Source organism: Colobus angolensis, unplaced genomic scaffold, assembly GCF_000951035.1.
Source record: "Colobus angolensis palliatus isolate OR3802 unplaced genomic scaffold, Cang.pa_1.0 Scaffold5, whole genome shotgun sequence".
In the NCBI taxonomy this organism is placed as follows: Eukaryota; Metazoa; Chordata; class Mammalia; order Primates; family Cercopithecidae; genus Colobus; species Colobus angolensis.
In genome coordinates, this window is record NW_012118487.1 from 23496114 (window position 1) to 23521273 (window position 25160).

A 25160-nucleotide genomic window follows, 5' to 3' on the forward strand; every position below is an offset into this window, starting at 1 on the left:
CAAGTTCTTCACAAATACTATCTAATTTGATTATGGAAAAAATGTTTACACAGAAAAGATAATCACCAAGATTAAGAAGACTCAAGATGATATTTAGAACCATATTTTTTTTTCTTAGTTTCATAGCAACCAGGAACTAACTACACAGATTTCTTTTTAAATGTCTTATTGCTTTTCAGAACTTCAACACACAGTTTGGACAGATGGTCAGTGGAAAGGTTTCTTATAGAATTGTTCAGTGAATAGTAATCTTTAAGAAAATGTATTTTGCCTCAAAATTTGCATAGCAGAGGCATCAGCTAATTGCATATCTCATTTTGGAACTAAACCCAGTATGTTTAACTTTATTTTCATGGTAAGTCATAAAACTAAAGAAGATGTTTCTGTAACTGAGCTTCATAGTTATTTTCCTTTTCTTCCCCCAGTATTACCCTGGAGAACAACTGAGAGTTATTTAAGAAAACCTTGGGTATTATGAGTAATAATCCTCATAACAATAGATCAGTACATATCTGTCTGCAATTCAGTATGGAGCACAGTCAACTAAAAAGAATACTGTTTCAAGTGCACTCACCTGTTAGCATACTAAATAAACCTTAAAAAGCAACTACTTTATTTCTGGAGGCAAATTCAGCATTTACAATGCTATTAGAATGGTTCCACTTTTTATTTTCCTTGGAATTCTTTATGATGAATTCTAAGACAGAGCACATAAGAAGGAAAGTGTTTTTAGTGGCAAGTTGGAGCACACAATCTAAGAACTAGGTTTTCTACATTGAGCTTGTTTCAATTTTTAATATTGACTCACTAATCACTAAATGGAGAAGAAAAATCAATATTTATCCTGTACTGTCATTATTAGAAAAAATTCTAAACTGTGTATAATAAATTGTTTTTATATTTTTCCAGTTATCTTATTTGATCTCTCAGTTTCCTTATGAAACTGTAGTTCTGTTGTTTTATAATGATTTAAATTAAGGAGCTGTGAGTAGTGGCTTTAAGCAGCTATGTAATTTCTCCCAGAGCAAATTGTTATGAACAGCAAAGGATGAAACACTGTGAAATCATAAATAATATTATTTAATACTAGAAATAAATTTCAACTTTATGTTGAACCTAAAAACACATTTTCATAAACAGAATGGTTTTAATAGTTTCTTGAATCTACATGTCCTGTATAAAAATGATTTTTTCTCTTAGTAGTTCAATAAAACTCAAATACCATTTTTCCTAAAGATTTGGAGAATGATTTAAAAGGAACATTATTTTATGTGTTTGTTTCCTTGAATAAAAATGTGATTATTTCACACTGAATGCCTCTATCAAAACATCTCATGCGGCTGGGCACAGTGGCTCACGCCCGTAATTCCAGCACTTTGGGAGCACAAGGTGGGCGGATCATGAGGTCAAGAGATCAAGACCATCTTGACCAACATGGTGAAACCCTGTCTCTACTAAAAATACAAAAATTAGTTGGGCATGGTGGTACACGCCTGTAGTCCCAGCTACTGGGAAGGCTGAGGCAGGAGAATCGTTTGAACCTGGGAGGTGGAGATTGCAGTGAGCCGAGAGGGTATCATTGCTCTCCAGTCGGGCGACAGAGCAAGACTCCGTCTCAATAAATAAACAAATAAATAAAATAAATCTTATGTACCCCATAAATATATACACTTTCTACGTACCTACAGATTTTTTTTTTAAAGTAAAACAAAACAAAACAAAACAAAACATGATTTGTCATGAAAGACAATTCCTGCATTACATGGGGTTAGTTTCACACATCATTCTTGATAGGGGAACTCTGAGGCATCAGAAAAAGAACACGTAATATAACTGCTATTTCTGACATACCATTAAGTTATTTAAAAAAATACAGCATTACCACTACTTGGTAATTGCATAGCAATTCCAATTGTCTAGTTTAGTCCTTTTGCGCTTAATATTTTTGGATATTAATCTTAGATTAAAATGTCTTATTCTATTGACCTTGATTCAATTCCACAACTAATTATTTGTTGGTTACTATGTTCTTGAACTGTGATAAACAATATAGAAATAGAAGAAAACAGAAAGGCGTGAATTGCCCCTGTACGTAGGACATTTATAATTAAAAGTAGAAATCATCTTTCGGTGATTAATAAAAATCATGATGCCACCACAGCCACTTCTTCTAATCTAAATAATACTGTCTTGCACTCAGCCCCATGACTGGGAATGCTCTGCTAGTTGTACTAGATCCAGAGATGAGCATTTGACCAGCAATATTCCATCTGTGGTCTTGCCAGCAACTCTGGAGGGACTCACAGGAAGGGTTCCGTCAGTCGGGCATCATTATCATCGCCTCTTTCTGAAATGTGGCAGGGAGGACAAAGCAGACATGCAGACAAAAGCAGAAAGCCACAGTAACACACACACACATACTAACTAGAAATTAATCAACACTTGGGAGTTGCCAGGAGTTATAGTGCTGAAAAGGATTCCTTTTTTCTTTTTGGCCACATACACAAATGGTAAAATAGACTTTATTTTTAAGTATCCAGAGCAAGTAATTCTATATTTTTAAACTATTTGCATATTTAGTTATTCTTGCAGCTTAATTTTTCTCCATACCTAGCACTCTCTTTGCACAATATGGATTCTATCTATCAATCATCTGTCTAATCTACCTACCTACCTATCATCTATCTATTTTTACTGATGCAAAATTTTATGTAACACTGAGCTATGTCCTCCTTTATCTTTGTTTTTTTTTTTTTTTAAACTTTTATTTTAGGTTCAGGAGTACATGGACAGGCTTGTTATTTAGGTCAACTTGTGTTACAGGGCTTTGTTGTACAGATTATTTCATCAACCAGGTACTAAGCCTAGTACTCAATAGTTATTTTTTCTGCTCTTCTCCCTCCTTCCACCCTCTACCCTCAAGTAGGTTCGAGTATCTGTCGTTCCCCTCTTTGTGTCCATGAATTCTCATCATTTAGCTCCCACTTATAAGTGAGAGTGCGCATATACCCTCATTTTTCTCTAACATTATTTCTTGTCCTGTGTGAACATTTTAAGAGGTTTTCAAGTTCTGATGTTTTAAAGTTTTTAATTCTATAAATTATTTTTAATTTTGATATTTTTTACAAATATCATTTGTAATAAACTCACACAATTAGTTGTGTTCTGGAGCTTAAGTAAGTAGAGAAGTGCAAGGAGTGCAAAGTGAGCTGATTTTCTAAGAAAATTATCTTACTGATGATAAAAAAAAGGAAAATGATCTTACTTACAGATCATATCTCCAGTGAGTGTGATTTCAAATCAACAGATCCCACCAACAATATGATTATTATCAGTTAATGATTTCTTTGTCCTGGAATCCAGAGAAGAAAATAGTAGATAGGTTATTTCCTACAAATGTTTGTTTTTAGTTCAATGTAAGTATAATTTCTAAGGTAATGTTTGCCGATATGTCTCACATTCAATGCTAGGTTTTAATGAAATATAAAGACCCTCTGAATTATGTACAAATCATAAGTATTGTGATATTTTTCCAAATCAGAACGAAATATATCACATCCAGTTTAGTAGTTTTTGAAAGAATGCTTGATCTCATGGCTCTGGGTAAAAAGGCAAATTTTCTAGTTTATTGTTCCAGCCTCTCCCATACACTGGTCTATATTCTTTAGTGTATAGTTATGCTGTCTGGCAGATATGAAAGACTAAATGTAACTATAAGACAATTTTAAGATTTGACATGTTTAGTGGGCTCAAGGGGTCAATAATGTGAATGAAGAGACATGATTTGAAAGTATTTACAGCACCACAGTTTTGAAGACTTAAACATTAAGCTCATTATTCTTCTGGAAAGGAGGTAAAATAGGGGACTACAGCCATCTTATGGCTTACCTGGTCTTGTTACATTGCACAACTTGCATTATAGTTTTGTTTACTTTCGTTGTGCCTGTACTCTGTCTCCTAACAAACAGTAACATGAATTTAAGGCATAAAGTATTCCTTAAATTTATCTGTACCTTTAGCATTTGGGAAAGTCCCTTATGTAGAGGGTGACAATCCACAAGAGGAGCATTTTTGTTGTTGTTGAATTATTTGTAATCGGGGTCTCTGTTCTTTGGCATGGCAAAAATGAAATGGCATTGAGTTCAGGCTTTCTCTTCCTTTTGCCCAGGGAGCAGGGATGTGAGAGGTAAGCTGAGATAGCACAAGGATTACATAGGGTTGGGAAGAGATGAACTTTGGCTTTTACTGGCCACATCTCCACCTATCAGCTATCGACACATCCATTGTTTTATTTCAGCCTCGGAAGAGTAAACAGGTTGCTGCTGTTTGGTCCTCAAAGTTCTATCAGCTCCATCCTCTTTAATGCATCAGAAATAATTTGGCTACTCCCTTACTATGCTGGGCTGTAAGAAACTAAAGCTTTGTAGGTAAATACTGAGGTTTTCCAAATTCCCTAGCATAAGTCTGTTTTCCCCTATTCTTTAAATATATCAAATGTATCTGAGGGTCTTGTCCTTTGTGCAGGAAATCTCTATCTAGTTGGGCAAGAGATGAGGTGTGGGTGGCGAGGAAGTCTAGTTTCTGCTTCTCCTGTGTTCCCCCTAATCTTAGATCTTTTGTTCAAGCAAGAGTTGTATTTTTCCAGGCCTAATGTTAAAAGTTTAAAAGTAAATTTTAACTTTATATAGCTAAAAATGAGAAGGAAATCATTACAGGCTAGAGTGTCACAATGTAGAAAATATAGAAAATATGTGTGTAATACTTCCAAATATGTAATTAAGCATTTAAAATGAAATATGTAAGGAATAGATGTCATTGATGATGATTAGTTTATGGCATGTTGAATACCTACCTTTTAATTAGCATCTTTTCTGTAAGAGGCTAAATTTATGTTGTCTTTTTGATATAAATTAAATATGGGCTCTCTTTTCCAGATCAGTGATAAATAAACACATAAGAGCCAGTTTTTTAAAAGTTTGCAAATGTTCTGTATATGTACTGAATCACATTAGGCCTCTCATTTATCTTTTCTCCATCTTGTTTGTTTATCTTAGTTTTAGAAGGAATATCTTGCCTTTTGTTACAACAGACGTAGATTATGATCTAAGATCAAGGAATATTAGAGGAGGGCCTAGGAGGTAGCCTGAACACAAATGACTACTAATAATTTTTTGAAACAAATCATTTTATTGCAGTGAGGAGAAAATGATTTGAAGTTGAATTTTGTGCAAGAGGTGGATGATTATGATATGGCAAATATGGGGAAGAGTTTAGCAACAACACAACAAGCTTTGACCTGTTTCTAACTCAGAATGTGACCTTGATAGAAATGAGGCTGGTTTGATTTTAGTGGATAATTTGTCAAGATTTCGTAGAATTATATGATTCTAATAAAAGGTAAAGAATTTCAACTTAAGAAAAATGTATTGATATTGATAAGTTGACTTACTTTTTAATGATTATAATTTTTCTGACATGTTAAGAAAGGTGAACAAATCTGTGCACTATCATCCTTGAGAATGAGAGGTTTCTTGACAATGACAAATTCTGGGGAATTAACGTTCTTAGCTATTTTTTTAAATTTTATTCACATTTTTATTTCATGTATAAAGACAATATAATTGCACTTTAATTTAGTTATTTGTAAATAAGACATATCTGTGTTAGTGAGAATTATTTGTAACAATCAGTAACATCTTAAAAGTTCAAGGTATTATCAATGATTTGAAGTGAGTTCATTATTTAACATGCCAGGGTACTATTCTTTTGTGTGACTTTTCCCTTTAATTTTTAGTTGACATATAATAATTTTACATATTTTAGGGAAACAGAGTGATATGTCAATACATGGGTACAATGTGTAATGATCAAATCAAGCTAATTAGCATATTTGTCACCTGAAACATTTGTCATTTCTTTACGTTGTGATCATTCAAAATCCTCTCTTCTAGCTTTTTCAAAATATTGTGTGTTGTTATTATAAAATTCTAGCTGCATGTGTAAAATATGCAGAAGTTTTCACTATTAGTCAATGGTAAGTAAAAATATTAAATGTAGTCTATACAAAATAAATACTTCAAATAAATTATATTTTATTTTATTTTATTTTATTTTATTTTTTGAGACGGAGTCTCACTCTGTCGCCCAGGCTGGAGTGCAGTGGCCGGATCTCAGCTCACTGCAAACTCCGCCTCCCAGGTTCATGCCATTCTCCTTCCCCCCCCGCCCCCAGCACTGTGAGTCTAAGGATCTCACTCCCCCTCCCGTGGAATATTTTATTTTTTTTAAAAAACACCAATTTACCAATCTTTGAAGAGAATACTTACAAAAATTTGAGAGTTTTAGAATAAGACAATGCCTCACTCTTAATCTCCTCATTTGGTCACACTGTTAATTAGGACTCTGGTGTTCTGATTTCTAAAATAACACTTTGCTGATTATATAATTCACTCCAGTTCATCTTTCAATTCTCTCCTGCATCTAATCTTTTACCCCACTCCTACTTCTTTAGAAGTTAGATTTAAGCTTAAATGCCCTTTATCTTGAACTCACCACTTGACCGTTAATCTTTCTCAAAATATTCTGCACTTTTATTTTATAGTACTTAATAATTTGTAATTTTGTATCTATATGTATATTGCATTTATTTGGTTAGTATTTGTCTTTCCAACCAGGATGCAATTCATTATAGGTTGGGGATTTTGCCATTTTGGGGGTCACTCTCCCATTTCACAATGCCTAGTATGGTGTCTGACCCATGGTACAATGCATTTATTTGCAATGAGTAAAGTAAGGTGTGACTAGATGAGTGAGTGGGTCCACTATGGCCAAAGCAATGTGTTTGTGGTTTTTACAAATGATGTCAGAAACTTAGAGTATGTCTTGCTCATAAATTTATTTGATGAAAACATTCAGATTCATGAAATATCTGAAAATCTAAAAGCAACTGTTCTAAAAAATAAATAAAACTTGAATGGTTTATTTACTATACTTTGCTTCCTTCTTCCCACAAACAAAGACAAAACAAACAAATGTAAAAACCTCCTTTGCACCCTGTAGTGAAAAACACAGCCCTGGTATTTATGGGCATTTATAAAAGTGTAGCATGTGAACACAATGGATACATTGGTAATGCAAAATTTTCATGTAAACATTTTAGTTACCAGAAAGCATTCAGAGGTTTAGGATCAAAGGTGTTTTTAGTGTTATTTGGGGAAATAACTTATTTCTTGTTACATGTCTTGCCACAATCTATTTCAAAATAAGGTATTTCTGCCAGAGCAACTCAACACTTGAAATTCAGGCTAGGTACCTCTAAAAATGTATATACTGTACATTCTTAGAAATTATCATTAAAGAATTCTGTGCCAGATCTGACCACTGCTGTAGTACTATATTCTTACTCTAAATAGTTTCAAAATGAGTGCAGATATGAAGGAATGGGAAGGAAATACACCAGGGGCTGTACATGACTTCTCATTTATTGCAAAATGCACTTGTAGTGAATGTAAAAGCTCTTAGCTTACTAGTTAGTAATATCTACTTTACATTATTGGATTGATTTGCTTCTTTAGCATTTAATAGGCTGTTGCTAGAGGCCTCACAGTTTGCATTTTGCCCCTGTAACTTGTTCTGTGTTCATGGATTACCTTCAGGGACATATATACTTGTTTTTCTCCCTTTGGTTATAGCAAATCATGTAACATAGTTTCTGGCATCTCTTCGGCAATCTCCTGCTTATGATCTTAATTGCAAGCTTCTGTACTATTTCATGACTTACAATCTTCCAATCTTTAAGGATTAATTTATAATTTGATTGTTTTCAAGAATGTGTTTTAGAAAGAAATAGCTTGCAGTAGTCTATTTGGAAGGGATTGCATAGAGTATCAGCTTGATATCTTAAATGCATGCAGTGAATAGGGATAGGGAAGCTTTTATTTGGATTCATCACTGGGGGTGTTGATTACCCAGTAATGCCCATAGGGGCTATAACTTTTCTCTTTCCTAAAAGCAAATAAGAAAATAAAATGTCTCTTTATTTTGTCTCTCATGAAGTTTCACTTAAGATCCCTGAGCTGAAAGGTGTGTGTACGTGTTAGTGTTTGTGTGTGCACGTGTGTGTGTATGTGTTGGTGGGGAGGGGATGGGGTTTGGGGTGTATGGGTGCAGTGGTTGTGGTGGGAAGAATGTGGTAGAATAAGTTAAACCCCATGAGCTATATGGCTAGTTAATATCAGTCATTACAAGGTGACATAATAATGGCACGAATATAATTTTATATAGAAACGAATGGTAATTTGTTAAGTATCTACTCTGTGCCAGGTACAATGGAAGATATTCTATGCACAATCTCATTCATTCCTCATTTAATCCCTGAAGTATCAAAGACAAGGAGGAGGAAACTAAGCTCCAAAATGTTAAATCCAATAGTTTAGCTTCCTTTCCTTTTGGTGCTTTTGCTAATTGTTGTTCCCCACCACAAATGAGTTTTTCATTTCTTGAAAGCGAAATATGCACTCTTGTGAGAAAAATCAAGTTTCTTGCCTTTATTACACTGGAATAAATGATAAATTTTGGTCACAAATTATAAATCAGAAAGAAGCCTTCCATGTTCCATGGGTCATAAGATTAGAAGAAGGAAAACAAAGTTGAGCTGAGTAGCAGAAACTGTGGATGTTCACATATTTGCATGACTTATTCCACACTAGAGGGAAACCATGAACCATCCCGAGGAGCAGAAATAAAATTACAGACCCCAGTGTGAGCCTGTGGAAGTAATGGTGTCCAACCACTCCAGAAAGATGAACATCTATTAGTGATTTTTTAAAGATCTAGTTTGGAAGCCTTATAATTGCAAACATGAAAATATACTTGCAGTTATGTCTATCTGAACTCTTTCATCCTGCAGATAGAGTTTATTCTTTCTCCAGGCTTTAATAGCATGCGAAATAGAATATCTTTTTTTTCTTTTTTTTTGAGACAGTCTCTCACTCTGTCACCCAGGAGTGCAGTGACATGATCTCGGTTCATTGCAACCTCCACCTGCCAGTTTCAAGTGATTTCATGCCTCAGCCTCCCAAGTAACTGGGATTACAGGTGTGGGCCACCATGCCCAGCTAATTTTTGTAGAGATGGAGTTTTACCATGTTTGATCTTGAACTCCTGGCCTCAAATTATCCACCTATCACAGCCTCCCAACATGCTGGGATTACAGGTGTGAGTCACAGTGCCTGGCCCAAATTATTCTTTATAATAGAATTTACAAACATTTGAAACGTGTTATTAGGCTTTTTTTTTCCCAGCCTTATGTTCTGTAACTAAAATTCTCAACCTTTCTCAACCTTTTAGTCATGACCCCAGGGTTAGTAAAGCTTACCCTTTTCTTAAAAAAGAGGTCTGAAAAATTAAAATTTGTTTTAAGATTTTTAAACTACTAAATTATATTTTTAAATCAAGACATGTTAAAATTCCAGTATATCATTTGTAAGTTTTACTTGTCATGTGTTGGAACAATGTATTTGTGTAAAGTGTTTAATGAATCAGGTATAAAAGACAATAGCCAATAAGAAACCCAATGTCTTGGGGTTCCCAGAGGGTCTTTGATAAGCTCTTTAGAAAGGGAGAAGAGGAGTTTTCTGTTCTGCAGTGCTCATTTGAAGCATCATCAGTCTCAATTATATATGTGACTTGTGGCTGGATTTGCCATCACTACTTTCCAAAAGAGCCGTTTAAGTTCTGAATGCCCCATTGGTCAAACAGGATGTGCTCCTGCTTATGTCAGCAGTATCTGTCTCCTAATTCAGAGACTGGTAAGTCCATACTCCTCTCCTGGACTAACCTGTCCTCAGTGCCCTCTGCTTTTGTCTCCTCCACAGTCCTAGCCAATCATTTGTCTTCTCTCTTAGGGCACCCTCTGTCTTTCCCCCTTCTTCATGGCATTCCTCTGGCAATTAACTTTTCTCTTCCATACTTTGCTTTGATTCTTCTGTCAAAGTCAGCCAAATTCATGACCATTTCCAGCATTCAATCCTTTTAGAATGGTTTTTCATCCACTTTGGTACACTCTCATTCCATTTGTGTATATGATATGAACCACTGACATTCTTTTTTATTTTTCTGTCAGTTTTATTTTTTGACACTTTATCTGCTCACTCCCTAAATACATGAATTCAATAAATTTCTGACCTTGGCCTTTTTTATTGGCTCAGCATTTTCTTCTTGGGTAAGTTTGCATACTCCCAAGGTTTAGCTAACAGTTTTGTGCTCATGATTCCCGAATGTACAAACCCAGCCTTATCCACTCTCCTGAGCACCATAGTGAACTCTTTTTCTATTTGGTAGATATTTTAACCTCTTTTTTTCCTGTAAAATTCAGTGTGGTTAGATCCAGACCTGCATTCTTAAGACAGCCTTACAATTAGCCCGTGTTCCTTGTGTAAACTGATGGCTTCTTTAACCCGGGTTAGAAAACAAATAGGTAGGACCTCATTTTATTTTCCTCATTTGTCAATTCCTAGCAATTATATCTTCAAAATAGTTTATTTTTCCATCTCTACCTTTCAGTTGCTACTTAGCCATTCCCATAGCTTCTGCTATCGTATCTGGTACTCCAATCTCTAACGCATTTTCTCCTTTAGAATTTTTTCACATGGTCATGGTAGCTATTACTCCTCTGTAAAACTTAAATGTCTCTCGTTTTCACCATATTAAATACATTAATTATGCATAAGGGCACTTTAAGATCTGGTGTTATCTTAATTTATAGTGTCTTTAAAAAAAAACATCTTTCCGAAGATTCTAGGCTAGGTAACCTAAACATGCCGTGTGTTTGTGTTTCTGTGTTTCAGCTTTTTCTTCTCTTCCTCCATCTACTCAGATCTTCCTTATCCTGTAATGATCAGTTTAAGTGTCACCTCCTTTTTGAGACTGAATGAGACTGGGCAAATGGGTAAATTCTCCCTCTTTACCATTTGCGTGTAAGTATTTGGTGCATTGACATAGTTGTTGCATTCAAACTTGGGAGGCTGAGGTGAACAGATTGCTTTAGCTCAGGCATTCCAAACCAGCCTGGACAACATGACAAAACCCCATCTCTAGATAAAATACAAAAATTAGCTGGATGTGGTGGCACACACATGTAGGCCCAGCTAGTTGGAGGATGAGGTAAGAGAATTGCTTGAGCCCAGGAGGTCACGGCTTCAGTGAGCTGAGATAACTCTACTCTAGCTTGGGTGCCAGAGTGAGACCATCTAAACAAACAAACAAACAACTAACTAACTAGTATTACTGTTGATTTCACGCACATCTTCCTTCATCAGTTGCAAAATATGAATTCAACGGTAGAAATTGTTCAAAACATTGGAAAGGGTCTATAGGGGAGGTTTAGGGTACAGTTTTGGAATTTTAGGTTATATTGAGATAGTCATGGCTAGATCGGAATCCTAGGCATAGGTTGTAGGATCTATGGATACCTTAAAAGCTCACTGTGACCAGAAAAAAACTCCCATAAGTATATATCAGTTGGCTCTAGTCAGCCATGTGTATGATTTATTGTCTGAGAAATTGCTTCAGCTGGGTTATTTATTGTGGCAGAGAGCTAAGAGTAGTCATTAGTCTCAGCAATAATGATGATAATGATGTTCTACAGTGATGGAAGTAGGGAGGAAGGAGAGGAATAGACTTTAGAATTGAATTGAGTGCCTATTGTTTTAGAAGTGTTCTGGTTCTAGAATAGGTTTAGATGTCTTAAATTCTTCTGGCTTTGGTTACTGTTGTTTACAGGTTCCAGGGCTCTATGTGGGGTTTATGTTTGTGTGATTCATGTAATTCTCTTCTAACTGAATACATTTGCTAATAGAATTCTGCTAGATAATTAGTGAATTCTACTGCAAATTGAAATATTTCATATTGAAGAAGTATTCTTGGGTTTTTAAAATGTAATTTAATTTATAGAAAAGAATCCATAATCATGCTTACCTTTGTTTTAGAAAACTAAGTAACATAAAAGTTACCTGTTTTTATATTAGTGCCACCTCTCTAAGATATTTTCTTCTGTAAGAGTTGAATGTAGCATTGCATAGAGTCAGAGCCCAGTCAGAACCCACTCCATTCAACTGTTGACTGACTTTAGAACATCATGGAACATAGGTTGAAACAATATTTATGGTCTGTGTAGTTTCAGTTGTACCAAATAGAATAACTCTCCTCTGTGCAGATAAGGTCTGTGCAACTTTGACTGGATTGCTTTGGCCAAATTTGTCAGATTTAATTTGGTGGGAAAAAATCCAACTTCCTTAACCTTCAAAAATTGTGCCTTATGTACTTTTGATTACTTGATTCATTTTCCTTAAATGAATCAAATATCCCATTTCAAGAATAAAGGCAATCTCTCAATTTCCATCTTATTCTTTAAAGGCCTGCTGCTTTTGGATTCAATGATTCCTTCCATTACAGTATTTCTAAGATTTCCATTTAATGTGTCAAAGTTGTCAGGACTTTTAGTGCTAGGGGTTTTTTTTTCTCCATTAAAACACAGATTTTTAGAACTTCAAATTATTGTGGACATTTAAGAGATTAAGTCTAGGAGGCTGTTTTAATGGAGAGAAGAAAGCTCTAATGGAAAGAACACAATACTACCTCCTTGGACAAAGCCCAGAACGCAGTAGGCACCTGCTAAGTACTTGTCAGATGAGTAAGAGCTTAATGTTTACTAACATATTAATTTTGAGCAGGTATTTGATTAGTATGTGTATGTGAGGAGAATATGTTTTGAGATAGTATGACTGCATACTTTAAAATGTATTTTGTTTAAAATATAATGATTTTTAAAGAAAATACACTGGAAACATAATTTTTATACACCTCTATTTTATTTAGACCTTTTTTTGGTCCTGAAAAATAATTAATCATACTACCCTACAGAGTACACATGAAAAGGAAGTGAATTATCTATCTATCACTTAATTCCCTCTAACCATATCAAAGTACCTCACTTTGCATCAATCTTTGTAGTAGATTAACTTGTAGAATAATAAAATATAACCACCTTTCTAGAGAGACTCTCAGAAGAGCAGTTATTTCCAATAACCAGAGTGCCATTTGTCCATGGAAGCAGTTTATATTGTCCATAACCATAGACTTATATCATCCTAAAAGAAAACCTTATTTTAATCTCTGGTAGGATTTAAGTGTACCCTTGTAGAAAACAAATCTGAAAGGCCTATAGAGAGACCAATTCTTAATATTAAAAAGATAACTGTAAATCCATGTAAAGGTATTGCATCACATTATGTGATACAAAATATGAAAATTGTTTAAATATATAAAAGGGAATTGTCCACATTCTGGGCTATAAATTAGGTTTGTAATGGGTTACTTTAAATGAGTATTCCCTGCTCAGACTTTGTAGAAAGTATCTGTCATGGAAAGATTTTAGGGTCATAGGGTTTTTTGTTGTAACCTACATCCTAGGAAGAGAAGTACTACTTAAGGTTAATTAATTTGTTCTATATATTTATTCTCTTTTTAGCATTGTAGAACAGTTATGCAGGAGCCTTTTATTTTAATCTGTTTTAGTTTTGAAAACTCTTTTTATGTACTTGTTCCATATTTGAATTTGCTATAAAAATACTGTTTAGTAGTGGGCAGTTTGTAAAGAAAAAGTACATTTCTGCTGAAATATCCAAGTGCTTTTACTTATGAGTAAAAATTGCGATTACGCTCAGGGTCTTTTAAAACTCTTTTTGGGTGTTTTTTTCTTTTTTCACTCTGAACATTTGGTATTTTGTTAAGATATATAACTAGATTAGATAGGTGCGGATTAAGATGTGACTTGTCTTGTGAAGCTATATCACAATAAAAAATCATAGGGTTTTAAATTGAGTAGATTCATGATATCTATTTAATACTTAAGTGAGTCTACTTTAGGTAAATTGAGTCTTACGGCTTTTACATTTGTTGATTTTCTTCTCCCCCTTACCTTCCATCTTTTAAAATGCTTTTTATTTTTGAATAGTTTTAAATTTAGGTTTATAGAAAAATTGCAACAGTAGTACAATTCCTGTATTGTATTCATTCAGTCATAACCATGGTATATTTATCAAAACTAAGAAACCATTAATTCTTTCTGCATTACTACTAGTTAAACTGAAGGCTTTGTTCATAGTTCACAGCTTTTTTCACTAATACCCTTTTTCTAATCCACTGTCCCACCTAGAATATTATGCCATGTCTAGTCATCTTTTCCTTAGTTTCCTCTGGTTTGTGAATTTCTCACTCTTTCCTTGTTTTTCACAAGCTTTACAGCTTTGAGGAGTACTGATCAGATATTCATAGCATATCTCCCATTTGGGGTTTGCCTGATGTTTTCCTCATGATTAGATCAGGAAGAATACTAGAGACTGACTCGTTCTTCTCATAGGCTCACATCAGGGGTCCATGCTCTCAACATGACTTATTGCCAATAAGGTTAATCTCAATCACCTAGACAGGGTACTGTTTGCCAGATTTCTCCACTATGAAGTTGCCTTTCTCAGACTTTCTGAGAAGGTCTATTCTTTGAAAATGAGTCATTAAGTCCTGCTGACCATGCGAGGCTCCATCTCCATTTTTAATGAATTAGGAAATATGTGGATGAATTTTTCTTATTGTTTGCATTGAGAATTTTAATAGTACTTACCATTTTTGTATGCTTTCTATAGTCAGTCCACTGTACTAAACATGATATATCAATCATTTTTCATAATACTATAAATCTATGAGATATCAAGTCTGTAATCCCAGCACTTAGGGAGGCCGAGATGAGCGAATCACGAGGTCAGGAGATCGAGACCATCCTGGCTAACACGGTGAAACCCTGTATCTACTAAAAAAATACAAAAAAAAAAAAAAAAAAAACTAGCCGGGCGAGGTGGCGGGTGCCTGTATTCCCAGCTACTGGGGAGGCTGAGGCAGAGAATGGCGTAAACCCAGGAGGCGGAGCTTGCAGTGAGCTGAGATCCGGCCACTGTGCTCCAGCCTGAGCGACAGAGCGAGACTCCATCTCAAATAAATAAATAAATAAATAAATAAATAAATCTATGAGATAGAAATTATTATTTTATTTTAAAGATACAGAAACTGTGTCAGAGATTAAGCAACTTGACCATTGTCACACAGAGCAAGGGTGTGAATCCAAGTCTGCTGGGTGCTAGAGCACTTGCTTTTAACTATTAGGCTCTACCACCTCCTTGATAGACATTCTAAACCTTATCAAATTTGCTGGTGAGAAATTTTCACATACTCTTTTTCCTGGCTTCTTGGTTCCATCTTAATTAAAAGGTGCATGTTTGGGGCATGAACATATGTAACCTGAAAATTCGCCTTTTCTAGAAACCATATTACAAGTGATATGCATTCATATATAAGGTAGATGTGGGATCTGAGGATGACAGAGTAATTATGTACAAGGGCATCAGTGTTAAATTAAAGAGTTTGGGCTGGACATGGTGGCTCATGTCTGTAATCCCAGCACTTTAGGAGGCCAAGGCAGGTGGATTACTTGAGGTCAGGGGTTCAAGACCAGCCTGGCCAATATGGTGAAACCCTGTCTCTACTGAAAATATAAAAATTAGGTGGGCATGGTGGGATCTACCTGTAATCCCAGCTACTCAGGATGCTGAGGCAGAAGAATTGCTTGAACCCGGGAGCTGGAGGTTGCAGTGAGTCAAGATCATGCCACTGCACTCCAGCCTGGGTGACAGAGCGAGACTCTGTCTCCAGAAAAATTAATTAATTAAATAAGTTGAGTACCTCTAACAGTTAAAACTTCTTTGATTGTCAATGGAATATTTATCCAATGAGTTAAAAAAAGCAACAGCTATGACAGATGTAGGAGAAATATGACCCATCTTCACAAAGCCAGTGGCCCTCAGCCTGTTGAGTGAACTAACATATGTTTGTTTGATTGATTTGGTGACACTGGTTTTGGGCCATAGAAAAAGATAAACTAGTGTTATTACTAATTACTTTTTAAATTAAGGTAAATTTTTTTTATTCGAAAATTTCAAAATTATTCTTGAGACAATTATTGAGAATCTATACAGAAACAAGGCTGGGAATTTCCATTTAAGAGATTCCTATTTTGTTTTGAAATGCCAGACAAATTTCTCTTCCTTAATTGATAGTTTGTGTGTGTGTGTGTATTACTCTGTTTTTGCTTTTAGATTCACCATTAATTCCTCTTCATACTCTCATACTCTATGTACTAAATTTACAAGTCTTATTAGTGTAACTAACTCTCAAGTATAATCGCCTTCCTTCACCCCTCTTGTTTTAGTTTAGGTCATCTTCTTCCATTTCTTTAACAAATGCAGCAGTTTATCTGGTCTTCTTACTTTCATTCTCTTTCTCTTTTCTCCTATGAGATACACCATCATGATGTGACATTTATGCTTACAAATTCCAGTGCCATCTGATATGCAGAATTGAGAGGCAAAGATATATGCCCAAGTTGCTTAAAAATTTGAAGCCTATTTAATAGTTCTATGTTAATTGCAGCCATTGCCCTCCTGAATATTATACTCCCACATTAAACTTACTTTAGTTCAAACAAAATCTTGTGATTTAATTTTTCTGTGACTTTTCACATATAGTTTCCTTGTGGGAAATGGCTTATTTCTGTAGTCAGAGTGTACATTGTGTGTGTGTGTGTGTGTTGAAGTTCAGAACACATCACCCCAACATATATCACTTTAGTTGTAAGAATTATTTTGAGCCAAAAGCCCTTGAAAACCAGCAGATACAAGAAGGGCATTCTAATCTCCCCCTTTCTTTCTGAAAACAGGAGATAAAAACTCCCATGTGAAAGATACCCTTCCTGTGCCAGGAGAAAAACATTCTTCTACAGGGAGTCACAGCCAAGAGAATTGTACACAAACAGATTTTGTTAAGATGATTCTTATCTTCCTTTATCCTCCCCCATAGTTTGGTTATTTTTCTACAATTGCATCTCTTTGTTCAACCTAATATAAAGCACACTTAGGTTTTGCCAATTCTTTGGATATGTATTTCCTTATGAGGGCTCCCATGTTATGTAAAATTTATGTAAATGTGTGTATTTCTCCTGTTAATCTACCTATGCCAAATTAATTCTCAGGCCCAGCCAGAGACCCTAGGTAGAGGTAAAGCGGCATCCATTAAAATACTGGTGAGTTTGGAGAACCATTTTCTTTTAACTAGACTGAGGTTTAGTGTCCTCTGTATGGTCACAATAGAGTATATTTCAGAAATGACACCTATAAATAAATTATAATATATTGCAATTACTTATAGTCATTAATGCCTTCCCTGTTTATAAATTTTTTTGAGGCCAAGAAGCATTGCAATATTTTATTTGTATTCACAGTTTCTATGACAGTGCTGTGCATTTCAAGTAGAAGTTCAATAAACATTAAATTATAATGTATAATATGTACAATGTTTATATATAATTGACAATATGAATATGGCAAAAATATTCTTGATTGACAAGATTTCATAGAGGCAGGAGAAAAAGAAAATGGCTGTAAAGGAGTGAAAGAGAGAAATAGGAAGCAGGTGGTTTTTGCAGCATGTGAAAAAATATATTCCAGAGTTGGGATAGCAAATAGGTTTTACTTGTAGCATAAACTCCAGTCCATTGGTGTGGCTAGAGCTATGTGTGAGAAGTCCCTGAATCCATGGCTGGACTCAGAAGGAAAGAGAGATACAATTGATTTGTGTATTAGTCAGGGTTCTCTAGAGGTATAAGGTAAATGTATATTTGAAGGGGTATTATGAATTAAAATGAATTTTATTAAGCGGTATTGACTCACATGATTACAAGGTGAAGTGCCACAGTGGGCTGTCTGCAAGCTGAGGAGCAAGAAAGCCAGTCTGAGTCCCCAAACCTCAAATTAGGGAAGCCAAGAGTGCAGCCTTCAGTCTGTGGCCGAAGGCCTAAGAGGCCCTGGCAAACCACTGGTGTGTAAGTCCAAGAGTCCAAAAGCTGCAGAAAGTGGAGTCCAATGTTGAGGGCAGGGAGTATACAGTGTGGCAGAAAAATGAAGCTTGGAAGACTGAGCAAGTCTGCTCTTGCCACCTTCCTCTGCCTGCTTTATTCTAGCCACACTGGCAACTGATTAGATGGTGCCCACCCAGATTGAGGGTGGGTCTCCCTCTCCCAGTCCACTGACTCAAATATTAATCTCCTTTGGCAGCACTCTCACAGACACACCCAGGAATGAAACTTTGCATCCTTCAATCCAACCAAGTTGACACTCAGTATTAACTACCACGATTCGTAATGCTGCATAGGCATAGAGCAGAGGAACTAATGCATGGAAGCCTTCATGCCTATAGGCACAGCACATGTAGTCTTTTTATTTTATAACAAAGAGTCACTTAATTCTATGTGCTAGCAATTTTAAGTGTATGTACTAGCTATTGCAATTCTTAATCAGAAAAACATCTAAAATTATTACATGCATAGTAGTTACTTGTTAGTACAGACTGTCTCAGTCAATGAACACCTAAATATCATCATATTAAAAGAAAAACTTTAGACAAATTACATTTAGCAGAGTTTATTTAAGCAAGAATGATTCATGAGTCAGGCTGTACTCAGAGGCAGGAGAACTTTCGAGAGTTTCTTCCAGCAACATTGGGAGACAGTATTTATCGACAGAAAAAGAGAGTGTTGTGCAGAAACAGTTTGATTGGTTATAGCCTGGCATTTGCCTTATTTGGGAATGGATTTGTGAGGCATTTGCCTTATATAGAGATGGTCTGAATAGTTGGCAACTTGTGATTGGCTGAAGCTTGGCTGCTTGTGATTGGCTGACACTGCTATTTGTTACAAGAATATACACTTAAGTTGCAGGGATTTTTTTTTTTCCCACATACTAGGTTAGATTGCAGTTTGCTATGCAGGAATTCAAGATACAAGCTATGCAGGAATTCAAGTTTTAGGCTAAATTTAATTTAACAATTACTCTTATATAGCAATTTATGATTTTGTTTTTCATGTTTGAATACTCTCTTATACTCAGAAACCAAAAAAATCATTGGTAAGAAGAGCAAGAAGACACTTTATGAACCAATGTGACTTTCATGGGTGTTGTTAAAGAAAAATGACTGGATAGTCAAATGATTGGTTAGAAGAAGCAAGTGGTAGATAGTATGCTGAAATTTATAGCATTAGTAGAATATTTTAGGGAGGAATCATGTTGATACCAACCTGCAGGAAAGGCAGTCTTGTCAAGGAAATTTTAAATGATTACAAAATTCACATAATCTTGATTTTATGACTTAACAAAATATATTAAAATAGAAGTCAGTTACTAATATTAATGTGAATTTATGGCTACTGTTTTTCATTGATTGTAAGATGCACTTATTTTATACATTTTAACATTTCTGGAATTGATATGCAATTTGCAGATGGTGGTAAATTATGTTTGCTGTTGTCCAGGTGGTAGTTGAGACACTATGTATTGCATTCACATGAATAGATTTTGTTGTTAATCCTTGTGGCATGACAGTAAACCTGCAACACTATGGTAGTTCTGTAAACAAACCATGAGAAAACCACGTAAGGGGGAATATGATTTTTTTTTTTTTTTGAGACAGGGTCTCGCTCTGTCGCCCAGGCTAGAGTGCAGTGGCGCCATCGCGGCTCACTGCAAGCTCCGCCTCCTGGGTTCACGCCATTCTCCTGCCTCAGCCTCCCGAGTAGCTGGGACTACAGGTGCCCACCACCACAACCGGCTAATTTTTTGTATTTTTAGTAGAGATGGGGTTTTACCGTGTTAGCCAGGATGGTCTCGATCTCCTGACCTCGTGATCCACCCGCCTCGGCCTCCCAAAGTTCTGGGATTACAGGCGTGAGCCACTGCACCCAACCAGGGGAATGGGAATATGATTTTTACATGTTATCTGAAAACCGTTTATTAACATCTGTGAGATCAAGAAAGCATCAGCTTCAAAACCTGAGGTATAGGTATAGGAAGCTTGGAACTCTCTTTTAAGAAATGCTGCTTCACCAATTTGCTTGGTGGCCTGGAAGAAAATTCTGTATGAAAAAAAGAAATCCATAAACATTTATCACTTTGAATTGTGAAGTGTTTCATAGAAGTTAGACTCTAATTATGAATAACGTTTTAGCGATACACTTAATCTATTTTGCATAAAATTTTCAAGATGAGTTGGTAAAAATTTATGTATAAATAAATCTAAAAAAGCTCTTTTTATAAATATGTGTTCTAAGTGGTAAGAAATCACAGTGTCAAAGTTTTAAATAGCAAATGTGTTGTTTTCCTTTAGTGGCACATAAAATAATGCAACATTTATAATTGATAGCATTGTATATTCAATAAAGTATGAAAAAATCTCTGTTGGTTGACAACATGAAAACCAAAATTAATTAATTGTGACTTTAGCAAAATGTGTGACAGCATCAATATTTGTTGAATGAATGAATGAATGAATGAATATATTACAGTAACTATAAATAACATTAAATTCCTGAGAGAATATAACACTTCAAAAGCACCTCTGAGTCATTAAGGAAATACAGTCATGGCCTACGTAATGATGCTTCTATGAACAACTAACTCCGTATACAAGGGTGGTCCCATAAGATTATAATACCACATTTTTACCATACCTTTTCTTTGTTTAGATACACAAATACCTACCACTGAATGACAGTTGTCTGTGTCTATAATACATGTCAACTATATTCAGTACAGAAATATGCCGTACAGGTTTGTAGCCTAGGATTGATAGGCTACACCATATATCCTGGGTGTGGAGTAGGCTATACCATCCAGTTTTGTGGAAGTGCACATACTCTTTGATGGTTGTACAATGATGAAATAATCAAACGGCACATTTCTCAGAATATATCCTCATCATTAAGTGACATATGACTGTACTGAATAAAGTTCAAATAAATGATAATTATGTCTTATGGCATGTTAAATGTTAGTCCAGACATCACTCTCTACAAATGAGATAATTTTGTTACTAAATTAGCCATTCTGCAAACTGTTAGTTTAAGGAAAATTTATTGCATTTAAATTCATAGCACTAGAAATGACATGCAGTAAATGGTTTTAATTGCATATAGCTAAAGATCAATCACATTATGTCCTTTCCAAAAAAAGACTCCTATTACTCAATCCATATTTGTTTGAGTAATCAAAAATGCTGCTTTATAATGTCGAATTATAAAATCAAATAGAAAAACTATACCCAAATTTTCAAAAATTATCAAGTATTTTAAATTTGTAATCTGATGATATGCTTTGTCATCTGCAGAGTTTGACTTCTAATCATAGTCTCTGGGGTAGGGTGAAGTTTTTTTGAAATTTCAACTTAAAGATAAACAGTTATAATACTACAGGTAAGCATCATAATTTAAAAAACATCTTTACTTAAAAATGAATAAATTAAGAAAAGTTAAAAAATTGAAAGATTTTAGATAAGATAGTAGTAGTATATTCGTAACTATAGTTACTTGGATTTTCTTTGTCCTTGCTTGGAGAAATGTGTCTATTTCTAGAAGTTAAATGCAAATAGATTTCAAGGATAGTTTTTCATGATCTTTCCTTCACAGACTATTTTTATGGCAGTTTGAAGTATTTAGCATAAAATAAATTCTTATCTTTCATTAAAGTGAAGTATGAACACTTTTCAAATGATTTTTACTATTTGAAAGTATTTCCCTCTTTGAATTAAGTATAAATTAAATATTCATTTATTTTATCTTTAAACCACATAATTGAAATTCCCACTTAATATATTATTAGCAAAAATGAATTAGGTAAATAATTAAGAATATTTGGAAGGGGACGTTCTTCTGTGCCTAATTTCTTTTGAAATAATTTTTTTTCTTTTTTTCCATTCATGATTCTAATTTAATGACATCACCAAAGTTGTGAAATGGAGGGTATCGGTTTTTGAACTTTAGGAATGCTTCTGAATACAAGTGCCTGCCTTTCACAAAGCAGTAAGTTAGTAAACCTCAACTGTTTATATAACATTCTTATAATGAAATGTCTTTTTGTTTGTTTCAATTGATGAAATTTCAAACAATATGATAATTAATGAACAGGTCTCTTTGATTTTTAGTGTAATTATGGAGACATCATTATTCATCCATTCATCAAACTTGTACTGAGTTATTGGCAAGCTCTGGGGACTATTCAAAGTGCCGAGGATACAAGATGAATAAGATACAGTCTCTGGAAAGAGTACATTTCTAGTGGTAAAATAGATATGAAGATAAATAGTTACAACTCGGTGTTGAATGCTATTATACAGACATATATGAGATGCATCAAGGCACAGGAAAAGAAATGTCTCTGTGTGTGTGTGTTTGTGTGTGTGTGCTGGAGGATTTAAAAACAATTTCAGAGAAGGAGGTGAAATAGGAGAAGCTTTAGGGGAATACATGAAGACATAGAATAATTAAGAAGCAAGTAACAGACATGGCTGAAGTGTAGACAGCAGTAGGACTGAAGTGGTAGAGATGAAGCTTGAAAGATAGGCTGGGATTAGAGCATAAAGAGCTGAATATTTGATCTTTGATCAAAGTCATGTTGATAAGCCACTGAAGAAAACAATGTATGGTATGATCAGATTTTTGAAAAATCCTTGATTGAAGGTGGGATGGTAGACTAGAGACTAGTATGCTCATAGCCTGTGAGGGTTTGATTAGATATGAGGGAAGGGAGCTGGACCAGCCAAGTATAACCGCTGTTGCTTAAATCTGGGGAATGATGGTTTGAACAGGTTTCTTTTTCTTTATTCTCTCTAAGCATTTCTAGCAGCTCATTCACTCCTACCTGCTGTGACAACTCACCTCCTCTAATTCACAGAAAAGTGGCCACATCAACAAAATATATTTGCAAGTCAAATTCAACTTTAAAAAATCTGTTTCATAATGTTTATGAAAATCCATATGATGATTAATGTATTTCAAGTTTAGTTTCATTACCTTCAAAATCCAGATATCAATAAAATCTAAGACCATCTATAAAATCACAGAATACTAAACTACACTAGAAATTACTGCTAAGACTATATCAGTGATCAAAGCCACAAACAGAGGTTCACAATCTTCCTAGGATTGATATCATACAGCATCAAAAGTGGAAACCACTTTTCTTTTATCATTAGACTCTAATACATAATGCCACAGACACAAGTGTTTGTTTTATAATGAACATTTATATATCCAGCCAGAAAATATCTATGGTAAACTAATGAGAACACCAGCTTACTTAGGATAACTTGAAACTTACTAAATTTGTTGAAGGAAAAATGAGTGTAGCAAATACCAGGAAAAGAGAAAATATTTTATTTGAAACATTCTAAAGATCAAGCTTTCAAGATTTAAGGAATTTTTACATAGTCAATTCTAGCAAGTATAATTAAACCATATGGAAAGACAAGGAATAAAAGAGAATTCCCAGTAATAAAATTTGTTTACAAGTTTTAATTGATTGAGAAACTAAACGTATATACCTTGCTGAGAGTCAATAACAAATGCCAAAGATTTCTGAGAGATTAAAGTCAGACAACTCTCACCTCAGAATTTTTTCCCCATGTTTCAAAAGGACTCCCACTCATGTGTCGAGTAGGTCTCTAGAAATGTGGTGAAAAATGAGCATTTGGCTGGCATTTACATAATAATATATAACCATGGGGAGATAATTATAATTGTTGTATTTGAGGGAAATCTCTGTTTTATTTATTATATTATCTTCTAGTATGGCATTTAATCTAGCTTGAGGACTTTCTATTTTTCCCATTTTCTCTCACAATTAGTTTTTCGTTAATTTTGCTTTCATACCTATTAATAGAAATTCTCATACTGCTGATTTCCTTTTTGTAGTTTTTGTTCATTTAGCTATTCTTTCCCTATGAATACAACACAGTAACAGAATTGAATTTCCATCATTTAGATAAATCTTTGAGATTCATGTGTCTATCACTAATAGCCCTAGCCACCATTCCTTTCTTTTTTCACTTCATTCTTGCAATTAATTTCAATGGATTCCCTTTTCCAACCCTTACTAAGAATATTGATTTCAAGATCACAATTCTGACTTTTAATGTACCTTAAAGTTTTCCAAGTAGCTATAACTTTTGCAGTAAGATTTTTTTCTTCTACTTTTTTCTTAATCCTTTGCACAGTATCACTGGCTGTTTCTAAACCCTATGAATACCCAGACCTCAGCATTAATTCTCTTACCTTGAGAATTGCAACCTAGGATTTTGAACCACATGGATCATGGATGTAATCTGCCTGTAACATTTTTGTATGCTCCCCACACCCACAAAACATTTCCTTTTTAAATACTCATAAACTACCCATAGCAGCCTTAGTTTAAATTGTATCTTTATGTTTCTGGGCCAGTTTATGTTAACCTAAGTCATATAATTCATTTCAGTATGTTCTGATTCTCTGAGAAATCAATTACTGTAATCTAATGGTTTTCTAAATGAATATCTAAGAAATTTTATTTCCACTTGCAAAACTTTATGTAATTATATGATCAGGCATTAACTATTCTAAAGAATAGATATTCTATTCTAAAGAATATTGAGTTCTAGAGAATATTCTAAACAACTATTCTATTCTAAATTATTCTTCCAGAATCTCTTATGAAGACAAAGAGATTAGTTTAGTTTTCAGGTCATCCCAGCACTGCTTCTACTACAATGATGAAACAGATGATTTTCTTTTGCACCTCCTGAAGTAAGAGATATTGTGAAGATCTCATTTTGAAGGAAGGGTTACTTTTCATTTAAATCCTACTGGGGTTGCACACAAAGTAATTAGGAAGAGCGATAAAGTCTTGGGTGACTTCTTAAAAATTCAGCTTAGTGATTCTAAGGAATGCCTTGTAGTACAGCTTTTTAATCAAGATGTTCCATGACATCTTCACTGTTGTGAAACTGAGCGGTATCTTACAACACGGCAACTGTTTTAAACTGTATTGCCATTAACTTATCCTGGAGGCTGTCCTTTGGAGTGACAGGCAAGGAACATAATAGCAAAAACAATGACAGGCAGTCTGTGACAAGTTCACCTTCTCTGAGGATGAGTTGTTTTCCTCTTCTTTCCACTCCATGAAAACCCAAATTTGACT